At 38.6% G+C, this 24,592-nt stretch overlaps 1 non-coding gene and 2 pseudogenes across 1 annotated transcript; all 3 read right to left on the bottom strand.

Annotated features, from left to right (window-relative positions):
• Window positions 1-7,381: 7,381 nt before the first annotated feature.
• On the bottom strand, window positions 7,382-7,487 carry LOC114208539 (U6 spliceosomal RNA). Its single transcript, XR_003609048.1, has one exon. It is a non-coding gene; the product is annotated as a U6 spliceosomal RNA (small nuclear RNA).
• A 1,924-nt stretch (window positions 7,488-9,411) lies between these two features.
• Window positions 9,412-9,904, bottom strand: LOC114208341 (fatty acid-binding protein 5 pseudogene; annotated as a pseudogene).
• Window positions 9,905-18,112: 8,208 nt separating this feature from the next.
• LOC114208340 (bridging integrator 3 pseudogene) lies at window positions 18,113-18,922 on the bottom strand (annotated as a pseudogene).
• Window positions 18,923-24,592: the final 5,670 nt, after the last annotated feature.

The raw sequence follows: 24,592 nt of genomic DNA, 5'->3' as shown, positions 1-24,592 counted from the left end.
CATCATTGTCCAAACCACCTGAATTATTGCAATACATTCTTATTGGTCTTCCATCATTGCCCACCATACTTTCCCACTCTTTTCTTAAAATAGAAACCAAAGCAATCCTGTCATTCTGCATAAAACTCTCCAATGGCTTCTCATCTTCCCTCAATACAAACCAAAGTCTTTAGCAGCCTACAAAACTCTACACCATCTGGCCCCTTATTATTTCTCTGAATGTCCCCACCCCATCATTTTGACACACCTGCACCTTGAAGATGCCTGGCATTCTTTCACCTCCAGACTTTTGTACTTTGATTTTTCCCTCTACCTGGTTTCAACCCCCACATCTATACGTAGCTTTCTCCCTTTCCTCTTACAGGTCATAGTACAAATACCATTTTCTCTGTGAAGCCATTTCTGCCCACCCCATCTAAAATTTTAATTCTTGGGCGCCTGGGTGGCTCAGATGGTTAAGCGTGTGCCTTCGGCTCAGGTCATGATCCCAGGGTCCTGGGATGGAGTCCCGCGTCAGGCTCCCTGCTCCTTGGGAGCCTGCTTCTCCCTCTGCCTCTCTCTCTCTCTCTCTCTCTCTCTCTCTCTTTCATGAATAAATAAATACAATCTTTAAAAAAATAAAAAAATAAAATTTTAATTCTTTTATTTTCCTTAGCTCCTACCATCATCTAACATTGCATATAGTAGTTTTTTTTTTAAATATTTTTAATTATTAAGAAATCTTTATAGGAATGCCTGGGTGGCTCGGTCAGTGAAGCGGCTGACTCTTGGTTTCCTCATGATCTCAGGGTCCTGGGATTCAGCCTGGAGTGGAGCTCCATGCTCTGCACAGAGTCTGCTAGAGATTCTCTTCCTCTTGCTCCTGTTTTACCCCTCCCCCTACTCTCACATGCTTGCTTTCTCTCTCAAATAAAAAGATCTTTAAAAAAAATCTTGATAGGGATGCCTGGGTGGCTCAGAGTTAAGCATGGGCCTTCAGCTTCCGGTCGTGATCCCAGGGTCCTGGGATCAAGTCCTGCATTGGGCTCCCTGCTCGGCGGGAAGCCTGCTTCTCCCTCTGCCTGCCACTGCCATTCCCCCTGCTTGTGCACACTCTCTCTTTCTCTCTCTCTGATAAATAAATAAAGAAAATCTTTAAAAAAAAAGAACAAAAAATTCTTTTAAAAAATATCTTCTATCTTCCCCATTAGAACATAAAGTACATGAGGCAGGAATTTTTGTTCATACTGTATCCCCAGTACCTAGAAAGGTGCTTTGGCATATGGAAGGTCCTTAAAATGTTTGTAAAGAAATGAGTGTTTAGTCATCATGATTTCTTGGTTTCAGCTGGTCCAATTTAGTAATCTTACTTGTTTCTGATCAATTTCCTTCCTATTTCTCATAACTGCTATGCCAGACCATCACCATTCTTATCAAATGCTCTTTTATTCTTTGCTCTTTAGTAGTGGATTTCCTTTTTAAAAAAATTTTTGGGCACCTGGGTGGCTCAGTTGGTTAAGCGACCACCTTTGGCTCAGGTCATGATCCTGGAGTCCCGGGATCGAGTCCCGCATCGGGCTCCCTGCTCAGCGAGGAGCCTGCTTCTCCCTCTGACCCTCCCCCCTCTCATGTACTCTCTCTCTCTCATTCTCTCTCTCTCAAATAAATATTTAAAAAAAACTTTTTAAAGAACATGGATAGCATCTATGAACTTCTTGTTCTTCCTAGTCCATCCTCTTGTCTTCAAATTTATAAATTGGTCCTTAAATATTTTCTGTTAATCTCAGAGCCTACTTCTCATTTTGTTCAAATTTTATCTACTTATACTCTTGGTACCAAACCCTCCAATCTCTCTGAACCTTACTTAAACAATAATTTCTTAAGTATTTTTATATATCTCATTTTCCTCTACATTGTTTTCTTCTTCCCTTGACCATCTTAAAATTCCCTTGACCATCTTAAAACCTCCTTTATTCCTCCCTTATATACAATTCTCTTCTTTCCTTCAGATGACTTTCTTGAAATGTTTAAATTTACTCTTCTATTTTCATGCCCCTCTTGTTCAGTTCCCTGGATTCTGGCTTTTGCTTTTCATTGCCTATAATTACATCTACTTCAGAGGATTGTTGTGAGAGATTAGATGAGGTTATATTTTTGTTAGAATAGTGTTTGCACATAATTAATGTTTTTTTGAGTGCTTACCATGATTACCGATAACTCTTGAAACCAAAATCACTCTTGTGGGTACTCTTTTATTACCTTTCTTGACTTTCCTGTATCCTTCATGAAATGCTCCTCCTTTTGATTTTGGGACACCAGTGGTATCAGGATGCTTTCACCTTCAAGTAACAGAATTTCTCTAACAGTAAGTCCAATGATGGGTGGTTCCAGGATTGATTCAGAGATGCAACAACCCTATTGAGAACCCAGGCTCTTGCTCTCTTTACCCTCTACCATTCTCAGTGTCACAGATGTTTATCTTCAGGGTTGTAAGATAACAAGCATTGTGTTTTGATTTTCCAAAAGTAGAGAGGCAATGCTGGGGTTTCTCCTGGGCAGGTATTTCTTTATAGGGAAGACAGTCTGCCTGAAGTTCCCCAGAGCATTTCCCTTACATCTCATTGGCCACCCCTACACCAATCACTGGCAAAAGGAAATGTGATTACTATGATTGATTTAAACTAACCATGAGTCACTCCCCCGGGACTGCGGAAACTCCCCCTTCCTTGAGTTCATTATTTTGGAAGAAATTGGTATCTGTTAAGCAAGAAAGAAGTTAGGGATGGCTATTTGGTTCATAATCAGTAGTATCTGCCATTGCATTCTCACTTGGTCTCTGATTGCTCCTTCTCAGTGTTTTTCATGGTCTCTTGATTGATGTGCCCTTTAAATGCTGGGTATCATAAAGTTCTGTCTTTGATTCTTTCAAAAATTATTCCTCTTTTCCACTTTAAAATACCACCTGTGTTATAATATTTTCTAAAGCTTTATTTTAGCCAAGACTTTTTTCCTAAGCCCCAATTAAGAATATCCAACTCTCTCCTGGACATCTTCATCCACATTCAATTCAATTAAATATTGTTTTACTAGGTTTTTGGGAGTCAAATAAATCTTCGCCCTATATGATCTTACATTATAGTTGGGGAGTTAGCCAGAGAAATGAGTTGTTATAACATAGATAGTAATTAGGAATGCAGTCTTAGCAAGCGATAAAATTTACCAAGTATACAAGTAACGTAGATGAATGGGTGATTAGTAGGGTGGTAGGCATGTTCTGGTGGATCTCCTTTTTCCCTTCAAATGTACTCTTCCTATATTCTACATTCTATACTGTCAGTAGTAGCGCAAATGAGCACACCTTTGTTTAATCTAGAAACCAGGGCAATCTAAAATCTTTCCAAATCCCCAGATACAGTTGGTTGACAAGTTGTACACATTCTACTTTTATTACTTAAATTTACCCATTTGTCTTTTTATATCCTAGTCATACTTTAGGTCCCTGTAATTTCTCACTTCATTGAATTATTTACTTAGTAAAAGTTAATTGAATAGCAATGTATTATAAGGCTTTGTACTAGGGGAAAAAAAAGTTGTAGAAAAAACCCCCAAACTGGAACTCTTCAAGGGATGTTACAACCCTGTGGGTGAGGCATAAGCACACAGATAGTTATGTAGTTGTGATAAGTGATAGAGTGGAGATACTGGGAAAAATATGGAACTAAAGGTCAAGGGAACCTAATCGAAGCTGGCACTCAGATTTGCCCAACTAGAGGCTGAGTCTCAAAGTGGTAGTAAGCTCCATGCCCAGAGAGAAGAGTGGAAAACACCCACACCATTTTCTTTACACATACCAAAGAAATATCACTTCAGAGACACTACTTTGGGTGACTATATTTAATATCGATGTTGCTCAAAAACAGTTTTTTAACTGATCATCATTAATGTAGAAGATTAACAGTAGTAGTATATCATACAGTTGATCCTTCATTATTCACCAATTCTGTACTTTTTTTTTTTAAGATTTTATTTATTTATTTGACAGAGAGAGACACAGCGAGGGAGGGAACACAAGCAGAGGGAGTGGGAGAGGGAGAAGCAGGTTTCCCGCTGAGGAGGGAGCCGGATGCGGGGCTCAATCCCAGGACCCTGGGATCATGACCTGAGCTGAAGTCACAACGACTGAGCCACCCAGGCGCCCCAACTCTGTACTTTCTTATTTGCCCTCACTAAAATTTATTTATATCCCTGAAATCAGTATTTGGGATGTTTTCCCGGTCATTTGCAGACATATGCAGAGGCAGAGCAGCAAAAAAATATGAATCCTATGTTCCCAGCTGAGGTCCAACAAGGCAGTGCTTAGACTTCTTATTTTAACGCTCATAACAAGCCTTTGTGATCTATTCGTCCATTTTTGTATTTTTTGCACTAGTATGCATTTTGTTGGTGATTTCACTCTTTAAAGAAATGTTTCAACATAGGGCTGAATTGCTGTCTAGTGTTCCGAGGCACAAGAAGGCTTCGATGTGCCTTATGGAGAGAATTGATATGTTAGATAAGCTTCATTCAGGCATGAGTTACAGTGCTATTGGCCATGAGTTCAATGTTAAATTGAATGAGGTGTCTTGAAACAGAAACACACATCAAACAAGGTTATGTATTGATGAGTTGACTTAACCCTGCCATTTCCCTTAGGGGCAATGGTTCAGTATTCGCTAATTCAGCATCCATGACAACTTTAAAGAACATAACTATGGCAAATAATGAGAATCGACTATTTTGTGGGTAAATTTGATTTTGGGTAATAGCCAACGTCATTTATGGCCAGGGGGAATGGGTTAGATGAGGATGGTTAAGCTGGACAATATGGAGGTCTGATTATTAAAGTCTCTGTCAACCTTTTAAAATATTCTGCCCTTGTGATAAACAAATAGCTTACTCACCACCCTAAATATTCTAATATATTCTCCTTAGCAGACATGCCTAGGTTGAGAACAAGCTTACAGGTTTTATTTTACCATCAGCCAGGCTGATGTTTTACAGTGAAAGCTGTGTTTAATAGTGAAAACTTTTTTTTTTTTAGTTTTTTAAAAGTTTACTAGATACAATAAAATTTTATTATGGTGTATGCTTACACTTCCCTCTTCCTCTAGTCAAGAATAAATTGTATAAAGCAAAGGTTAGCAAACATTTTTTTTGTTAAAGGCCAGAAGTAAATGTTTAGGTTTTATGGGCCGTGGTCTCTGCCGCAACCCCTCAGCTCTGCCCCTGTCTTGCAAAAGTGGCAACAGATACTAGGTACTATTACATATATTTGTATTGTAAACTCCTGATACTGTTTTATCTTTCATGGCATATAACACAGTAGCACCTCAATAACAGTTGCCTTGACTTCCTGATTTAGCTTCCATAATAAAAAGGCTATATTTTAAGATATTTAAAAGTCAAACGTTAAAAACCATCCATTTAAAATTAAATTATTCTTGGGGCACCTGGGTGGCTCTGTGAGTTAAGCCACCAGCTCTTGATTTTGGCTCAGGTCATGATCTCAGGGTTCTGGAATTGAGCCCCAAGCCCGGAGTGGAGCTCCCCGCTCAGAGGTGAGTCTGCTTGGTTTCTCTCCCTCTACCCTTCCCCCCACTCGCATTCTCTCTCTCTCTCAAATAAATAAATCTTTTAAAAAATAATAACATTAAATTATTCTTGAATCGTATTTTTTTTTCTTATCTTTAAATGTCCTTCTTTGAAATTATAGCAGTTTGGACTTGTATTTGGAATTAGGCAGTCAATGGCCTAATTTTAGTGTAGTTGGTGAATACTATAGAACATGTTGGCTTATTTTATACATTTCCTAATACTTAACATTTGGTAGGTTGCAATAAAGTCTTTGAATCATAATTAAATCACAGTAACAGTGGTTTAATTATTATGACTTTATGGATGCACTGTGTTATAAAGATATTTGGTAGTTTGGGTTAGGTACTGGTTTAAATAAAAGAAATCAATTTAGAGTTATAAATAGTTGGAGAGCTAAACAGACTTGCTAGATAATCAGTTTATTGCAGTTTTGGCTAAGATTCTTTTTTTTTTTAAAGATTTTATTTATTTATTTGTCAGAGAGAGAGAGAGCACAAGCAGGGGGAGGGGCAGAGGGAGAAGTAGGCTCCCCGCTGAGCAGGGAGTCCGATGTGGGGCTCCATCCCAGGACCCTGGGATCATGACCTGAACCGAAGGCAGACGCTTAAGCAACTGAGCCACCCAGGCGCCCCTTGGCTAAGATTCTAACAGTTCAGTGAAATAGCAGCCTGTGTTCTTTCCTGCCTCTACTCTGTGCTAGACTTTTTCTTTGTATTACTTGTCTTATTCTGAGGAACCGTTGGCTTCACTGTAGCCACAGACTGCTCCCTTTTGTTTTCCAGCGGATTCTGATGCCTTCTCTGACTCCTCATGAGAGGAGAAACTTTAGAAAAGAATGAAGTGAAAATCACATAAGTTTCTCATTTCCTAGTGATGCTTTTACTTTCAACACTGAAAGTATAGGTACTAAGTGACCATGTGTAAATGGAGCCATTCCCACTACTTTAAATGTAAAGTATCATTTCAAAAAAATACAAGTGCCTTTTTTAAAGATTTTATTTATTTGAGAGAGAGAGAAAGCATGTGAGAGAGAGAGAGCAGGAGCAGGGGGAGGGGCAGAAGGAGAAGCAGGTTGCCCTCTGAGCAGGGAGCCTGATGAGGGGCTCAATCCCAAGATTATGACCTGAGCCGAAGGCAGACGCTTAACTGACTGAGCTACCCAGGCGCCCCTCAAGTATTTTTTTCTTTCTTTCTTTTTTTTTTTTTTAAGATTTTATTTATTTGTCAGAGACAGAGCACAAGCAGGGGGAGAGGCAGAGGCAGAGGGAGAAGCAGGCTCCCTGCTGAGCAAGGAACCCGATGTGGGACTCGATCCCAGGACCCTGGGTCCATGACCTGAGCCGAAGGCAGCTGCTTAACCGACTGAGCCACCCAGGCGTCCCTCAAGTATTTTTTTCTTAAAGATAAAAAATGGAATACTAGGGGCACCTGGGTGGCTCAGTCGTTAAGCGACTGCCTTCGGCTCAGGGTCATCATCCCAGGGTCCTGGGATCGAGCCCCGCATCCGGCTCCCTCCTCAGCAGGAAGCCTGCTTCTCCCTCTCCCACTCCCCCTGCTTGTGTTCCCTTTCTCTCGCTGTGTCTCCCTCGGTCAGATAAATAAATTAAAAAAAATCTTTAAAACAAGTGAATACTATTTTTCAATGTAATTGAGGTAAAATTGACAAAATTGTAAGATACTTGAGATAATTTGATATATGTTTACATTCTGAAAGGATTCCTCCCCTCTAGTTAATTCATATCCATCACCTCACATATTTACCTTTTTTTAAGATAGTAAACATTTCACAAATCTGCATGTGATCCTTGCACAGGGGCCTTGCTAATCTTTCAGTGTTATTCCAACGATAGTGTATGTGTTGCTGAAGTGAGCACGGGGATACTATTTTATATAAGTAAAAATGGACTTTTCTTTAGAGTGCATCTGTTAAGATTTTATTTCCCATAAATGCACATGTGAGAGATGTGTATGTGTGATACTTAAGTTCATAGGTTGAGATTTCTGAAAAATTGGACTATAGCACTGGTGATTTGTAGAAACCTCTATGTCTACACTGGCTAATACAGTGGCCACTAGCCACATGAAAGCTAAGGACCTGAAATGTGGCTATCTGAATTGAGATGTTGTATAAGTGTAAAATTCGTACTGGATTCTGAAGACTTGGTGCCAAAAAAAGAGTGTAAAAGATTATTATTATCGATAGGATTTAGAAAGAAAGAGGGGGATGGGAAGGGTTTTCAGTTTGGACCGAGAACACAAAGCCCAGTGGAAAAGAGCATAAAATGTATGTGATACAGCAAAAAAACTGGTCAGATTATATGGCAGAGGATTTAGGAAGGCTCACATTAGGAAGCTGACAGAAAAAGTCAGAAGCTGACTGAAAAAGTCAGATTGTTGAGAGTTTTGAATGTCATTTTTTTAATGCAATAACAACATTATTATCTTTATAATGATTACATGTTGTAATGATAATATCTTAGATTTATTGGGTTAAATAAAATACATTATTAAGATTAATTTTACTTTTCTTTTTACTTTTATTAAAATGTGGATTCTAGAAATACTTATATGACATATGTGGCTCACTTTATATTTCTGTTGGACAGCATTGCTCTAGATTATATGATCTTTCAACATAGTCAGTGTTATAATCAAATATCAATTTACAAGACCCATTTAAAATGACCTAGAATTTGGGGCGCCTGGGTGGCTCAGTTGGTTAAGCGGCTGCCTTCGGCTCAGGTCATGATCCTGGGGTCCCGGGATCGAGTCCCGCATCGGGCTCCCTGCTCGGCGGGGAGTCTGCTTTGCCCTCCGACCCTCCCCCCTCTCATGTGCTCTCTCTCTCTCATTCTCTCTCTCAAATAAATAAATAAAATCTTTAAAAAAAATAAAAATAAAAAAAATAAAATGACCTAGACTTCTATAGTTTTTTTTTAATTCTCTGATTCAGTATTAAAAAGTAATATAGAGAACACTTTATTTTAACTAATTCCAAAATGCTAGGAAAGTATGAGATTAGCTCACTGTATATTCACTAGTCCTCGAGTAAGTTTTTCAATGACTTCTTGTAAAAAAGGGTACAAAGAAGGGAAGTTGTTACTGGCTATTTTTTTTTTTAAGATTTTATTTCTTTATTTGACAGATAGAGACAAAGCGAGAGAGGGCACACAAGCAGAGGAGGTGGGAGAGGGAGAAGCAGGCTTCCCGCCGAGCAGGGAGCCCAATGTGGGGCTCAATCCCAGGACCCTGGGATCATGACCTGAGCCGAAGGCAGACGCTTAACGACTGAGCCACCCAGGCGCCCCATTGTTACTGGGCTATTTTATTAGGATACTTTTTTTTTCCTTTTTTAAACAAGGAAAGCCTTGTAGGAAGGAAATCTTTTTTTTTTTTTTTGAGTAGGCCCCACACACAACATGGGACTTGAACTCATGACCCTGAGATCAAGAGTCACATGCTCTAGTGATTGAGCCACCCAGTGGCTCAGAAATTATTTTTTAAAAAACAAAATATTTCTGATTCTTGGTGTCTTCAGATAACTCTAGTAATTTTTATAAACGTTTTTTTTAAGATTTTATTTATTTATTTGACAGAGAGAGAGAGCGAGCAAGAGCAGGAACACAAGCAGGGGGAGTGGGAGAGGGAGAGCAAGCTTCCTGCCAAGCAGGGAGCCCAATGTGGGGCTCGATCCAAGGATCCTGGGATCATGACCTGAGCTGAAGGCAGACGCTTAATGACTGAGCCACCCAGACACCCCTAAATTTTAATAAACTTCTTTTTTTTTTAGCACAAATTTATTTACTAACCAAAGGGATGATCCTAATTAAATCAACACTTTGAAATAGATGCATGTAAAATGTTTGTGATAAAGATAATTGAACACAGTAATGAAAAAAAAAGCAGTATGGAGATTTGCTCATTGAACTGAGCTTGTTCATCCTCACAGCTAATTCCTGTCCACAATGATGATGGAATTCTTATTCTACTTTTCATAGACTGAAGTACAGGTGACATTATTCATGACGCATTCCACCACTAATTTCCCATTTTCCAATTTTCTTGTGATTGTGCTTTCCTTCCCATCCCATTCCTGATGTTGAACCAACGCGCCGTCTGTGAAGTTGCAGACAGTCTCAGTTTTTCTGCCATCAGCTGTAGTTTCTTCAAACTTCTCTCCCAGGTTACATGAAAATTGTGTTGTTTTCAAAGTGCTCTCAGTTTTTATGGTGAGGTTTTTGCCGTCAGAAGAGATGATACAATCTGGTTTGGCCATTGCACCCACTTTTCACAGAGCCATTCCACTCCTACTTCCTTCATGTATTCTTCAAAGCCTTTGCTCTCCACTAAGCGCCATCTTCCTACCAGCTGCTGAATGGTGGCCATGATGGGTGCAGGCTGGCAGGCCTAGCGAGCAGAGCAGAGTGGGGCATTGGGAACGTGGCTTCCTAATTTTTATAAACTTCTTAAAGCAAGTTCATGTTATTTTTTTGAAGGCATATACTTTTAAATTTTATTTATTTTTATTTTATTTATTTATTTATTTTTAGAGAGAGAAGAGAGGGGAGGGGTAGAGGGAGAGAAAGAATCTTAAGCAGGCTCCACACCCAATGGGGAGCCCAGTGTGAGGCTGGATCTCATGACCCTGAGATCATGACCTGAGCCCAAATCAAGAGTTGGACGCTCAACTGACTAAGCCACCCAGATGCCCCTGTTTATTTATTTTAAAATTTTATTTTTAAGTAATCTCTACCCCCAACGTGGGGCTCAAACTCACAACCCTAAGATCAAGAGTTGCATGCTCCAAGAGTGAGCCAGCCAGGTACCCCTGTACTTTTAAATTTTGTTGTAAATCTTTTCTTTTGTAAAGGCCCTTAATTCAATAAAATTAAATGTGTATATTCAATTATAGTGCTTTCTGCAGGAAAAGTACTAAAATCAAGCAATGACACAGTATTAAAACTTGAAAACTTTAGGAGTTACCAATATAACTATAGTGATAAAGTGCTGGGAAATTCCAATGGTACAGACAATAGTCCAAGGAGAATTATGACTGATAAAAAAGCTCTTGTTCTCTTTTTAGGTTAGTTTAACATCTTTTATTGTTACTCTCGAAGCTTACAAATATTAATGAAACTTTGTCAAGAATGTACCTTAGAACCAAGAAAGTAATTTCACTAGCTTCAAAGTAAACTGACACTTAAGAAATGTCAGGGATGGGGTGGCTGGGTGATGGACATTGGGGAAGGTATGTGCTATGGTGAGCGCTGTGAATTGTGTAAGACTGATGAATCACAGACCTGTACCCCTGAAACAAATAATACATTATATGTTAATAAAATTTTTTTAATAAAAATAATAATAAAAAAGCAATGTCAAATACCTGGGACCCCTGGGTGGCTCAGGTGGTTAAGTGTCTGCTTTCAGCTCAGGTCATGATCCCAGGGTCCTGGAATTGAGTTCTGTGTTGGGCTCCCTGCTCAGCGGGGAGTCTGCTTCTTCCTCTGCCTGCCACTCCCCGTGTTTGTGCTCTCTCTCTCTCTGACAAATAAATAAAATCTAAAAAAGAAAGAGAAAGAAAGAGAGAGAGAGAAAGAAAGAAAAGAAAGAAAAAGAAAGAAAGAGAAAGAGAGAGAGAAAAAAAGAAAGAAAGAAAGAAAGAAAAAGAAAGAAAGAAAAGAAAGAAAGAAAAAGAAAGAAAGGAATGTCAAATACCTTTTAAAAGAAAGTTTGTTTTTGGGGCTCCTGGCTGGTTTAGTCGGTAGAGCATGCCACTCTTGATCTTGGGGTTGTGAGTTCGAGCCCCACATTGGGCATAGAGGTTATGTAGAAAAATAGTTTTTTCAAAGACCCAATGAATTAACCCTTTTTGAAGAACATGAAGGAGCAGTCATTAAGTTAAAAAAATGACATTCAAAACTCTCAGCAATCTGACCATAACTTCTTTTGTCAGCTTCCTAATGTGAGCCTTCCTAAATCCTATGCTGTAATCTGACCAGTCTTTTTGCTGTATCACATACATTTTATGCTCTTTTCCATTGGGCTTTGTGTTCTCGGTCCAAATAGAAAACCTTCCCCATGCTCCTCTTTCTTTCTAAATCCTATCAATCTTTCAAGACCCTGCTCATATTTTTCTTTTATAAAACTTCCCCATACCAGCCCAATTAACATTTGTATGTATTTTATTTTTGTAAAGCCCTTTCACATATTTTCTCATTCTTTATGTCAGTCTAATGAGATAAATGATGTTATCTATTTCATAGAATAAGGGAACTGAGTCTTAGAGATATAGTCATTTTTCCAGAACTTAATATAGATACTAAATAGTGAAGCTAGGAATATTAGAACCAATTCCTCTCATTCCAAGTTTCATCATCTACTCTCTATGGCTTAATGGTCCCTTAAGTCCTGTAACAGTTACATAACACACTTACTTAAAGCCATTAATTGTTACCCTATGTGTATCAAACTGTTTAACTTGATTGTTAGCTGTAGGCTTGGAGGGATATGTACAGATTGTTCATGGGGAAGGGGGAATAAATGGAAAGGTGAAGAGAGCTGAATACATTTTTTTTTAAGGATTTTATTTAATCATTTGAGGGAGAGTAAGAGAGAGAGCATGAGAGCAGGGTTGGGGGGCAGAGTGAGAAGCCGATGCCCCGCTGAGCAAGGAGCCCAATGCGGGGCTTGATCCCGGGGTCCCGGGCTCATGACCTGAACCAAAGGCAGATGCGCAACTGACTGAGCCACCCAGGCGCCCCTGAATACATTTCTTGATAATAGAATCAAAGAGGTCATTAAGAGCTCTTCACCAGTCTACTTGCTCTTCTGAAAGCATTATACTTTTTTAAAAACTGATACCTAGCCTTGCTCCTTTTCCTCTACCTATTTTAGTGCCAAATTTTTAGTATAATTCTTAAAACAGACCTAAACAGTGAGGTCTTCCCTGACCATCCTGGGTAAGGTAGCCCCTCTCCAATTCCTGCCTTAGAAACATTTAAAATTTTTCTTGGGCGCCTGGGTGGCTCAGTTGGTTAAGCGACCTGCCTTCGGCTCAGGCCATGATCCTGGAGTCCTGGGATCGAGTCCCACATTGGGCTCCCTGCTCAGCAGGGAGTCTGCTTCTCCCTCTGACCCTCCCCCCTCTCATGCTCTCTTTCTATCTCATTCTCTCTCTCAAATAAATAAAATCATTAAAAAAATAAATAAAATTTTTCTTCAAAGCACTTCAAACTATCTAAAATTCTATCATTTCTTTATTAACTTGTTTCTCAGTTGTCTTCTCCCACTAGAATATGAGTTGAATGAAAGTAAGGATGCTGTGTATCTCTTTCATAGCACATAGTAAGCACTTGTAAATATTTGCTGAATGAGATACTTTATTCATGGAAAATGTTCACTATGATAATATCCATCTTTTAAAACGTTTTATAGTACTCATCAAATACTATACAATATGCACTCAAATTCTGTTGACTGTTTAATTCCAAATACGAGTCCAAATTACTGTAATAACCTAAAGAAGGACATTTTATAGTTAAGAAAAAAATAGGATTTCTAGAACATTTAAATAGGGTTTAATGTCTTACAGACACTTGCCTTAAGTTTACTTATTGTCTTATAAACCTAGATGGAGTAAGAAATGAATCTCTTTAATATTTTTCTATTTTTTTCCCTAAAGATAAATTTGCATTTGTAACAGTGACAAAATTTTTAGGTATTGTAACTCATGCTCAAAGTCTAAGGTTTTTCTAAAATTTAGCATCTGAGTTCCAAACTTACGACAGAAACTGCAGCAACAGGAACGAGGGCTGGTAAGATCTGACTCTAAAATCAAAGATACATATTTTAGGGGGCACTTGGCTGGCTCGGTCAGTAGAGCACGCGACTCTTGATCTCCAGGTCATGAGTTCAAGCTCCTCGTTGGGTGTAGAGTTTACTTAAAAACAAAACAAAACAAAAAACATATTTTAAGAATACAAACATTGTACCTTTTTCACATTTATTTTAAAATTTTTAAGTAGACTATTTTTTTTAGAGCAGTTTTAGGTTCACACAAAATTGAGTGGAAGGTTTCCCATAAACCTCCACACATGCACAATCCTCCCACCCCATTATCAATGTCTCCCACTAAATAGGACATTTATTTACGACTAATGAATTTAAATTGATACATCATTATCACCCAGAGTCTATAATTTACATTAGGGTTCACTTCTGGTGTTGTACATTCTATGAATTTGGACAAATGTGTAAGGACATGTGCCCACCATTTCAATATTATACAGAGCAGTTTCACTGCCCTAAAAATCCTCTGTACTCTACCTATTTATCCTTCCCTTCCCACTAACCCCTGACTACCACTGATTTTTTTTTTTTTTTTTTTACTGTCACCATAGTTTTACCTTTTCCAGAATGTCATATAGTATATAGCCTTTTCAGACTGGTTTCTTTCACTTAGTAGTATACATTTACAGTTCCCCCAATGTCTTTTCATGGTTTGCTAGCTCATTTCTTTTTAGTACTGAATAATATTCCATTGTCTGAATGACCATAGTTTATCACATTCACCTACTAGAGGACATCTTGGTTGCTTCCAAGCTTCCAAGTTTGGGCAATTACGAATGAGGCTGCTATAAATATCCATGTGCAGGTTTTTCTGTAGACCTAGTTTTTCAGTTCCTTTGAGTAAATACCAAGGAACATAATTGTGGGATCGTATAAGTGTATGTTTAGTTTTCTAAGAAACCATCAAATTATCTTCCAAAGTGTACTATTTTGCACTCCCACCAACAATGAATGAGAATTCCTATTGCTCTACATCTTTGCCAGCATTTGGTATTGCCAGTGTTCTGGATTTTGGCCATTCTAATAGCTGTGTTGTGGTATATTTGTTTTTATTTGCATTTCACTGATGACATTTGATATGGAGTATCTTTTCATATGCTTATTTGCCATCTGTATATCTTTGGTGAGGTTTCTGTTAAGGTCTTTGGCCCATTTTTTAATGGGTTTATTTTCTTATTGTTGAGTTTTAAGAATTCTTTACATATATATTTTTGTTTTCTTTTTCCATTTTTATATTTAAATTAATTAATAAACATATAATGTATTATTAATTTCAGAGGTAGAGGTCAGTGATTCATCAGTCTTATATAATACCCAGTGCTCATTACATCACATGCCCTCCTTAATGTCCCTCACCTGGTTACCCCATCCCTCTACCCCTTTCCCCTCCAGCAACCCTCAGTTTTTTTCCTATGATTAAGAGTCTCTTATGGTTTGTCTCCCTCTCTGATTTTGTCTTCTTTTATTTTTTTCTCTCTTCCTCTATGATCCTCTGTTTTGTTTCTTAAATTCCACAAATGAGTGAGATCATATGATAATTGTCTTTCTCTGATTGACTCATTTCGCTTAGCATAATATCTTCTAGTTCCATCCATGTCGTTGCAAAAGGCAAGATTTCATTTTTTAATGGCTGAGTAGTATTCCATCATGTATATATATCACATCTTCTTTATCCATTCATCTGTTGATGGACATCTGGGCTCTTTCCATAGTTTGGCTATTGTAGACATTGCTGCTATAAACCTTGGGGAACAGGTGCCTCTTCAGATCACTATATTTATATCTTTGGGGTGAATATCCAGTAGTGCAATTGCTGGGTTGTAGGGCAGCTCTGTTTTCAACCTTTTGAGGAAATTCCCTACTGTTTTCCAGAGTGGCTGCACCAGCTTACATTCCAACCAACAGTGTAGAGGGTTCCCCTTTCTCTGCATTCTTGCCAACATCTGTCATTTCCTGACTTGTTAATTTTAGCCATTCTGACTGGTGTGAGGTGGTATCTCATTGTGGTTTTGATTTGGATTTCCCTGATGCCAAGTCACGTTGAACATTTTTTCATGTGTCTGTTGGCCATTTGTATGTCTTCTTTGGAGAAATGTCTGTTCATGTCTTCTTCCATTTCTTGTTTGGATTATTTGTTCTTTGGGTGTTGAGTTTGATAAGTTCTTTATAGATTTTGGATACTAGCCCTTTATCCAATAAGACATTTGCAAATATCTTCTCCCATTTTGTCACAAGGGAAATAATGTTCTTTATATATTTAGGATAATAGTCCTTTATCAGATATGTCCTTTTTTTTTCTCCCAAGATTTTATTTAAATTCAGGTTAGTTAACATATAGTGTAGTATTGGTTTCAGGAGTAGAACTTAGTGACTCACATAAAACCCAGTGCACATCCCAAGTGGTCTCCTTAATGCCCATCACCCATCTAGCCCAACCCTCCACCCATCTCCCCTCCAGCAACCCTCAGTTTGTTCTCTATAGTTAAGAGTCTCAGAAGGGCCAAATGCACCCCAATGTTCATAGCAGCAATGTCTGCAATAGCCAGACTGTGGAAAGAGCTGAGATGCCCTTCAACAGATAAATGGATAAAGAAGATGTGGTCCATATATACAATGGAATATTACTCAGCCATCAGAAAGGATGAATACCCAACTTTTACATCAACATGGATGGGACTGGAGGAGATTATGCTAAGTCAAATAAGTCAAACAGAGAAAGTCAATTATCATATGGTTTCACTTATTTGTGGAACATAAGGAATAACATGGAGGACATTAGGAGAAGGAAGGGAAAATGAAGGGGGGGGAATTGGAGGGAGAGATGAACCATGAGAGACTATGGACTCCGAGAAACAGAGGGTTTTAGAGGGGAGAGGGGTGGAGCGATGGGTTAGCCTGGTGATGGGTATTAAGGAGGGCACATAATGCATGGAGCACTGGGTGTTATACAGACACAATGAATCGTGGATCACCACATCAAAAACTAATGATGTATGGTGACTAACATAACATAATAAAATAAAATTTAAAAAAAGTCTCTTATGGTTTGCCTTCCTCTCTTTTTTTTTTTCTTTTTACGATATTATTTATTTATTTGACAGAGAGAGACACAGCGAGAGAGGGAACACAAGCAGGGGGAGTGGGAGAGGGAGAAGCAGGCTTCTCGCGAGCAGGGAGCCCAATGCGGGGCTCAATCCCAGGACCCTGAGATCATGACCTGAGCTGAAGGCAGACGCTTAACGACTGAGCCACCCAGGCGTCCCTCCTGTTTTTATCTTATTTCATTTTTCGTTCCCTTCCTCTATGTTCACCTGTTTTGTTTCTTAAGAATTCCCATATGAGTGAAATTATATGGCATTTCTTTCTCTGATTGACTTATTTCGCTTAGCATAATACTAGTTCCATCCACATCGTTGCAAATTCAGATGTCTTTTGAAATATTTTCTCCCAGTCTGTGGCTTGTTTTCTCATTCTCTTGACAATATCTTTTTCAGCAGAAAATTATAATTTTAATGCAGTCCAGCTTATCAATTCTCTTTCATGAACTGTTCCTTTGGTATTATATTTAAAAATCATTGCCAAACCCAAGGTCATCTAGATTTTTTTATATGTCCTAGGAGTTTTATAGTTTTGCATTTTACACTTAGGTCTGTGATCCATTTTGAGTTAATTCCTTTTTTTTTTTTTTAAAGATTTTATTTATTTATTCATGAGAGACAGACAGAGAGAGAGAGAGAGAGGCAGAGGGAGAAGCAGGCTCTCTAGGAGCAGGGAGCCCGATGCGGGACTCGATCCCAGGACCCTGGGATTATGACCTGAGCTGAAGGCAGATGCTTAACCATCTGAGCCACCCAGGCGCCCTAATTCCTTTTTTTTTTAATTTTATTGAAAACTTTACTTGAAAAAATAAAATTCCAAATATTCTGGTGAGACAAACCCCTGTTCTTGCTTTGAGGTTTGTGAATCAGGCTGTGACATTTTGTCGGTAGCCTATTGACTTGAGGTGACTCGAGGTCACTCGAGGTGAGTTGGGTTTCCTAGGGAACCTGCAAGGCTTGGAGCTTTTCTCTGCCCTTGGCCTAAGGGACAAAAGTGGGCTAAGCTAGTTTTTGTCATGCTGGGAGGCTGGAGTGAGGGTTCTGTCTGGGCTGGGGGAACCACCGCTCTTCTGTTCCCCATGGCAGTGTCTTGGGCTTCTTCAGAAAAGAGGAGTCTGAAGTGGAAAGACAACAAGGGTGGGTGGACTCCCCAGGATGGGTCTCTGGAGGTAGATGTGATCATGATGATGCAAGCAAGGCTAAGACCTCAGGTGAGCAGACAAAGCCTGTGCCTTTGAAGGCTGGAAGCTTGCTCAGGCCCTAGGCCAGGATGCATGCCCTTTGGATGGTTCTTTTGGAAATGAGAAGGCTCCTGGAGTTTTTCTGCTCTGCTTACCCATCTGCGCTCTTGCTATGGGTGGGGAGCTAGCAGCCTGCTTGGGGCTCCTGGTGCCAGGCTCACTGCAGAGGGCTGGGGAGGTAGAGCAGGGGCCACTGCTGTCCCCGTACTTCTCTCAGGGGAGGGCCTTTTGCTGGCTGACGCCTGAGCCTAAGCTTGACAAGGGCAAAGACCAGACAGGTGTCCCAGGAGTCTTTGAAAGGGTGGTGGGGACTCACTCATCGGCCACAACAGAGAGGGCTCTGAGCTCACTCAGTCTGGCCTCGTTCTCCCTCTGCCATTGCTCATCAGGGTGTCCAGGCTGGTCAAGCTGCTGGGTTAGGTCTCCAAAGATCTTCTGCATTTCAGAGTAGTACCCAACCTAGGCTCGGATCAGGGCCTCAAAGCTGGGCTGGATGGAAGTAGTCAAGCCGGCTGTGGTAGAACCTCCGCAAGTCATCCAGGAGCTGCTTGTTGTTGGCCTCGAAGTCGTCCCGCACAGGCCACAGCTCTTCTCGGGCCTGGTGGAGTTTGGCCAGCGTGGGTACCGTATTCTTCTCCTCGTATTTCTCTACCTTGGCCTGCAGTCTCCAGTAGTCCTGCCAGGCCTGCTCCTGCCGTTTCACTGCCATGTTTAGGCTCAGGAAGACACTGCCGAATATTTTAAGGGTTCAGTCATGGTCTTTTGAATCTGGTTCACCTTTTCCTGGTTGAAGGTGTCCATCCGCTTCCTGGCTGTGTCCAGAGCTGTCACTATGTTCAGGAAGTCATGGTCTTGCTCGCAGAGGGGATTGGAGAGCAAATCCAAGGATATCTTCCCGGCAGATTTGGACATGGCCAGGTCAACAACAGTGCTCTTCTTCATGTCCTTCTGCAGCCTCCTGGTCTGCTCCTCCAGCTACTGGGGTTTTCCATATTCCCTCTCAAAATCTCTCTCCACTGTTTTGGGGACAATCTGTTTCTTGGGCTGCCCAGTGTTGAAAGGAATCCAGCTCATGGTCCCGAACCTGGCCCTGACGCCGGGGTCCTCAGCTGCAACTGGGTCCTCAGGGCATTTTGAGTTAATTCTTGTGAAAGGTTTAAGGTCTGTGTCTAGATTCATTTCTTTGCAAGTGGATGTCCAGTGTTCAGCACTATTTGTTGAAAAGACAATTTTTTCTCCATTGTATTGCCTTTGCTCTTTTGTCAAAGATTAGTTGACCATATTTATACGTGTCTATTTCTGGGTTCTCTATTCTGTTCTATTGGTCTATTTGCCTGTTCTTTCACCAATACCACACTGTCTTTGATTACTGTGTTTGAAATAGTCAATGTATTTGAGATTTGCATTTGAAATACAATGAATGCTATTTATGTGAAAGTTTAATGATTTTAAATTTTAACAGAGTCAAGATGAGTAAGTAGCAATTATTAACTGGGCTATTTGGAAAGAGCCATTTATTCTTAGTTTGACAGCTGTTGTGTGTGGATGTATATAAAAAAGTAAATGTAAATAAGGACATTTTATTATTCCTATGGTATGGTAATTTTTTTTCTAGAAAAAAATTCTACTTCATATGATGAGATCATTGTCATCACAATAGTAGCTAACATTTTCATAGTCCTCATTATGTGCCAGTCACATTTAAGTGTATCACACATTTATCTCATTTAATCCTCACATCAGCCCTTTGAAGTAATATTAATGCTAATCCCACTTGACAGATGAGGAAACTGAGGCACAGAAAGGTTAAGTCAAAGACCACACAGGTAGTAAGTCGTGTTGTCAGAACTCTAACCCAGGCAGTCTGGCTCCAAAATCTGTGTTTTTAACCACTACACTATTAGTATTCCCTGGTGCCACCCTACCAAATTTTATAACCACGATTCAGCTATCTAAAGCACTGTGGGAACAAGGTGTAAAAGAGCCTTGGTTTGTTTATTCTTGGATAAGAAGTACTGGGGAATGGAAGTCACAACTTACTAAAATTAATTACTTGATGAGAAATTTCTGGACTAAATATACCCATTTAAGAATTAAATATTGACAGAAAAAGTTTCCAACAGGAGCATTGGTAAAATATTAGAAGTCATCTGTCTTTAAGTATTTAAGTGATGATCTGAATTTCAATAGTGATTTCTTCTGAGACTCTGGAAGGCATTCTGCTTTCTTCGTACTAATGTATTATAAACTGAGAAATGATTTGTGAATTGGAGGAAAAAAACTTTTTTGTTGTCTATTAATAAAGCCAAAGTAGAAGGTGAAGAAGGCATCAGTTGAATGACTACTTATGTACTTTAAAGATTTCTTATGTGTGATAAAGTGCTATTTTTAGCTCTCATGATCTAAACATATATAATATTTTAAACTGTGATTATTTAATCAAAAAGGACTCATACTTCTGTAAAAATTATCTATAATTACTATGAAAGCATAATATCACAAATAAGGAAGATTTGTTGAAGTTTTTGGAAAAAAAAAAGTCATTAGAATGTTTACTTAATTCTGGCCCATGTCTCCCTAAGATAGAGTGACACACTTCCTCCACATATATTATTGGGCACAAAAACTGTTAAACTGTGTTTAAAAAAAAACAACTTTAATAAACATACTTAAGTTTTCTGATTTGGTTGAAAAAATTAAAATCTCTTAAAATACATTGTAACTTACCTTCAGTTAGAGATGAATCACCCCTACCCCAGCATGAGAATTTAAGCTTGTAAGCTGTAAACATTAAGGAGAAAATCTCTTTGTAATTTTCATTATTTATTTACTTACTTATTTTTAAAGTAAGCTCTACACCCAATATGGGGCTTAAACTCAGGACCCCAAGATCAAGAGTCACGTCATGCCAAGTGAGCCAGCCACACATATATATACCTATAAAATCATATAAACAGGATTTATGTGATTTTTTTTTTTTAAGATTTTATTTATTTGACAGAGACACAGCGAAAGAGGGAACACAAGCAGGGGGAGTGGGAGAGGGAAAGCAGGCTTCCCAAGGAGCGGGGAGCCCAATGCGGGGCTTCATCCCAGGACTCTGGGATCATGACCTGAGCTGAAGGCAGACACTTAACGACTGAGCCAGTCAGGCACCTCAGGATTTATGTGATTTTTAAACAATATTTCAAACAGACTATTATGTAGTTTTTTTGGCTTTGCTTTTATTTTTACTTTTTTTTTATTTTTTATTTTAAAGATTCCATCTATCTGAAAGAGAGAGCACGAGTAGGGGGGAGAGGGAGAAGTGGACTCCCCGCTGATCAGGGAGCCCATTGTGGGACTCAATCCTGGACTCTGGGATCATGACCTGAGCCAAAGGCAGATGCTTAACCGACTGAGCCACTCAGATGCCCCTATTTGTACTTTTAAAAATATTAAATGAGGCTTGTTCTCTTCTCAGCTCCATTTTCCCTAAAAACTGCCACTACTTTTCCCTTTACATACTATTTTTGTCATGATAATTATTATTTTTTTATTTTTTTAAAGATTTTATTTATTTATTTTGCCAGAGAGAGAGAGAGAGAGAGAGAGCACAAGCAGGGGGAACCGCAGGCAGAGAGAGAAGCAGGCCTTTTGCTGAGCAAGGAGCCTGATGTGGGACTTGATCCCAGGACCCCAGGATCATGACCTGAGCCGAAGGTAGACCATTGACTGAGTCACCCAGGCGTCCCTCGTGATAATTATTTATAGGGATGATAGTTGGTTACACACCCCCGTTAAAAAAAAAACCAAAAAACCCTACACTTATCTCATAGATGAAAAAAACTTAGATGAAAAAAACAATGTAAAGTGACTGTGTAATGGATTTTTAACCCTTAAGTGGTAGAGGACACAGCTCAGTCTGAAAAAGTAAATATAAGAGCAAAATTTCTCTGAAGCACTATGTAGTTTAATAATTATATCAATCCACTACTCTATTGCATCTAATTGCAATGAGTATATTGGTATACTTAATAGTTTTTTGTCTTTGGATTATTTCTAGGGACAACTTTCCAGGTATGGTATTTACAGAGATTTTAAAATCATTTTTAATAATTGTTCCCAGGGTCCCCTGGGTGGCTCAGTCAGTTAAGGGTCTGACTCTTGATCTCAGCTCAGGTTTTGATCACAGGGTTGTGAGTTGTTCCCAAATGGTTTTTAAAATTATTTTTATTATTTATTTTTAATGGATAAACGGGTGTTTATTTTATTGTTACCCATTTTGAACTGCCAATTTACATCACATATACTTTTTTGTATATCTCAGTTCTCTAGGGCTGCTAAAACAAATTGTCACAAAGGAGACATCTTAAAACAACAGAAATTTATTCTCACACTTCTGGCAGCTAAACCAAGGTGTGGGTAGGGCCACACTCCTTTCAAAGGCTCTGAGAGATAATCCTAGGAGAGTAGTATAGATCTACACATTTTAGGAATAACTTCTGCTTGAGTGTTTTTCATTCTTTTAAAATAAAAATGTAGTGGATTTTATTTTATTTTTATTATTACTTTTTATTTTTAAGTAGGCTCCATACCCAGCATGTAGCCCAACATAGGGCCTGAAGTCCCGATCCTGAGATCAAGACCTGAGCTGAGATCAAGAGTTGGATGCTTAACCCACTGAGCCACCCAGGTGCCCAGTGAATTTTAGCTCTTAAAAAAAAAGGATGTTTTTCCTCTATAGCCTGAACGTACTGTTTCCTTTTTCCTTGGGCCTACCTTGTTTCCTGGGATCCATGTTGCTTTTTTTCTGCTCACTTGACATTAAAACAGTGGAAGAGTAGTCAGGCTCACCTGGCTCTGGGTATGAGCTGGCCTTGATCCCCGTAACCGTTCCTCCTGATGCTGCCATATTTATTTTCTTTACTGAAGTATAGTTGATACAAATATTGCATTAGTTTCAGGTGTACAACATAGTGATTCAGCAACTCTATATGTTATGTTATGCTCACCATAAGTGTAGCTACCATCTGTCACCATACAACACTGTTATAATACCACTGACTATATTCCCTATGTGGTACCTTTCATCCCTGTGACTTATTCATTCCATGCATATAATATCTTCTTTATCCACTTGTCTATGAATGGATACTTAGGTTGCTTCCATATCTCGGCTATTGTAAATAATGCTGTAATGAATATGTGGGTGCATCTATCTTTTTGAATTACTGTTCTTGTTTCCTTTGAATACATACCCAGTAGTGGAATCACTGGATTGTGTGGTATTTCTATTTTTAAATATTTGAGGAAGCTCCATACTATTTTCGACAGTGGCTAACCAATATGCATTCCTACCAACAGTGCACAAGGGTTCTCTTTTCTCCACATCCTCACCAACATTTGTTATTTCTTGTCTTTTTGATATTAGCCATTCTGACTGGTGTGAGGTAGTATCTCATTGTGGTTTTGATTTGCATTTCCCTGATGATCAGTGATGTTGAACATTTTATCTTGTGTCTGTTGGCATTGTTCCCAAATGTTTGAAAGAATAATTTACACAACTCATTTTATCAAAACCTAGCTAGATTGTTTTATATTATTTAAAATTATAATTGCTTCCTTTATTAACTTGAAATTTCAAAGTTGAGATGAATTCTTGCTTTTCAAATTTAGCTCTATGATTCTTTTTGTGTGTATGATATTTGAAGAAGTATGAAAATCCTTTATCACCCTTCTCTTGATATGTGGAAAGTCAGATTTGTTTCCATTTGTTAATATGTAATGCACTTCTCGGAAATGTGAAAGATCTAGTCTTTGGGTTCTAAAATCCTTTAATATGTCAAGTCCTGATAATATTTCTAGCTACCTGAAAATGATTGAATCGGATAAGAATCTGTTTTTTCTTTCCTCCCAGCATTACCCACCAGAACAATTCAGACTTTTCATAAATAGTAATGTCAGTGTTCCTTTGGTAGTAAATATTTAAAAGAGGAATTAATTCTAGAAAAGGTTATTTTTATTATATTTTTACCCTACTCTAGATGCTGATCATTGCACTGGACTTTAACTTGCAGTTTTTTTTAAAGCAGGAGTTTTAAGGTGACTTTGGATATTAACATTTTTCCCCAAGTTGTTTTGGATTTGAATGGATAACCTTTTGACATTGAGTATTCCTTGGTGGGACTAAAAAATTTGCTTGAATAGCTAGCTGACAAACCTCTGTAACCTGTAAATAGGCTAGACAGATGCTATACATTTCTAAAACCAAAGTATTTTTAAAGGAGAGTTTTGGAAAAATAGGAAATCCTAGCTGTCAAATGTACAAAGATGAACGTTCCGAAAGAATTGCTGAATCATGAATGTAAAGCTGCTTGGCATATAGAGTTGGTGTTCCCATATCTTTAAAGGTTAACACGTGATCATTAACTTTTCATCATATTCTAAACATATATGTACATTTACTTTTCCTTTACATGTTCTGTTTTTCTTTTAAGCTTACAGATTTAAGGTATTTATAGGGCTCTGTGCAATTCTTTTCACATTTTCTTATTAATCCATCTTTCCATATTAGAAATGGGAACATTTTTGAAAATATAACATAACAATATAGGAGATAAAAGATGAGTAATATACATTGAAAATTTTTCTCATAAGTATCATATATATATATATATATAAAAGCAGACATTGAAAGGGTATATAAATGATAGGACATAAACTTTGTTAACAAAAAAAATACAAAACTACAACAAATAAACATAAATATCTATCAGAAAAAAAGGACTAGAAGGAAATACACTAACATTT

This window comes from Eumetopias jubatus, unplaced genomic scaffold (assembly GCF_037043125.1).
Source record: "Eumetopias jubatus isolate StellerSeaLion01/CBP00866 unplaced genomic scaffold, mEumJub1_p1.0 scaffold_4, whole genome shotgun sequence".
Classification (NCBI taxonomy): domain Eukaryota; kingdom Metazoa; phylum Chordata; class Mammalia; order Carnivora; family Otariidae; genus Eumetopias; species Eumetopias jubatus.
The sequence above is the reverse complement of the archived record's forward strand: the minus strand, read 5'-3'. Positions and strand labels throughout refer to the sequence as shown.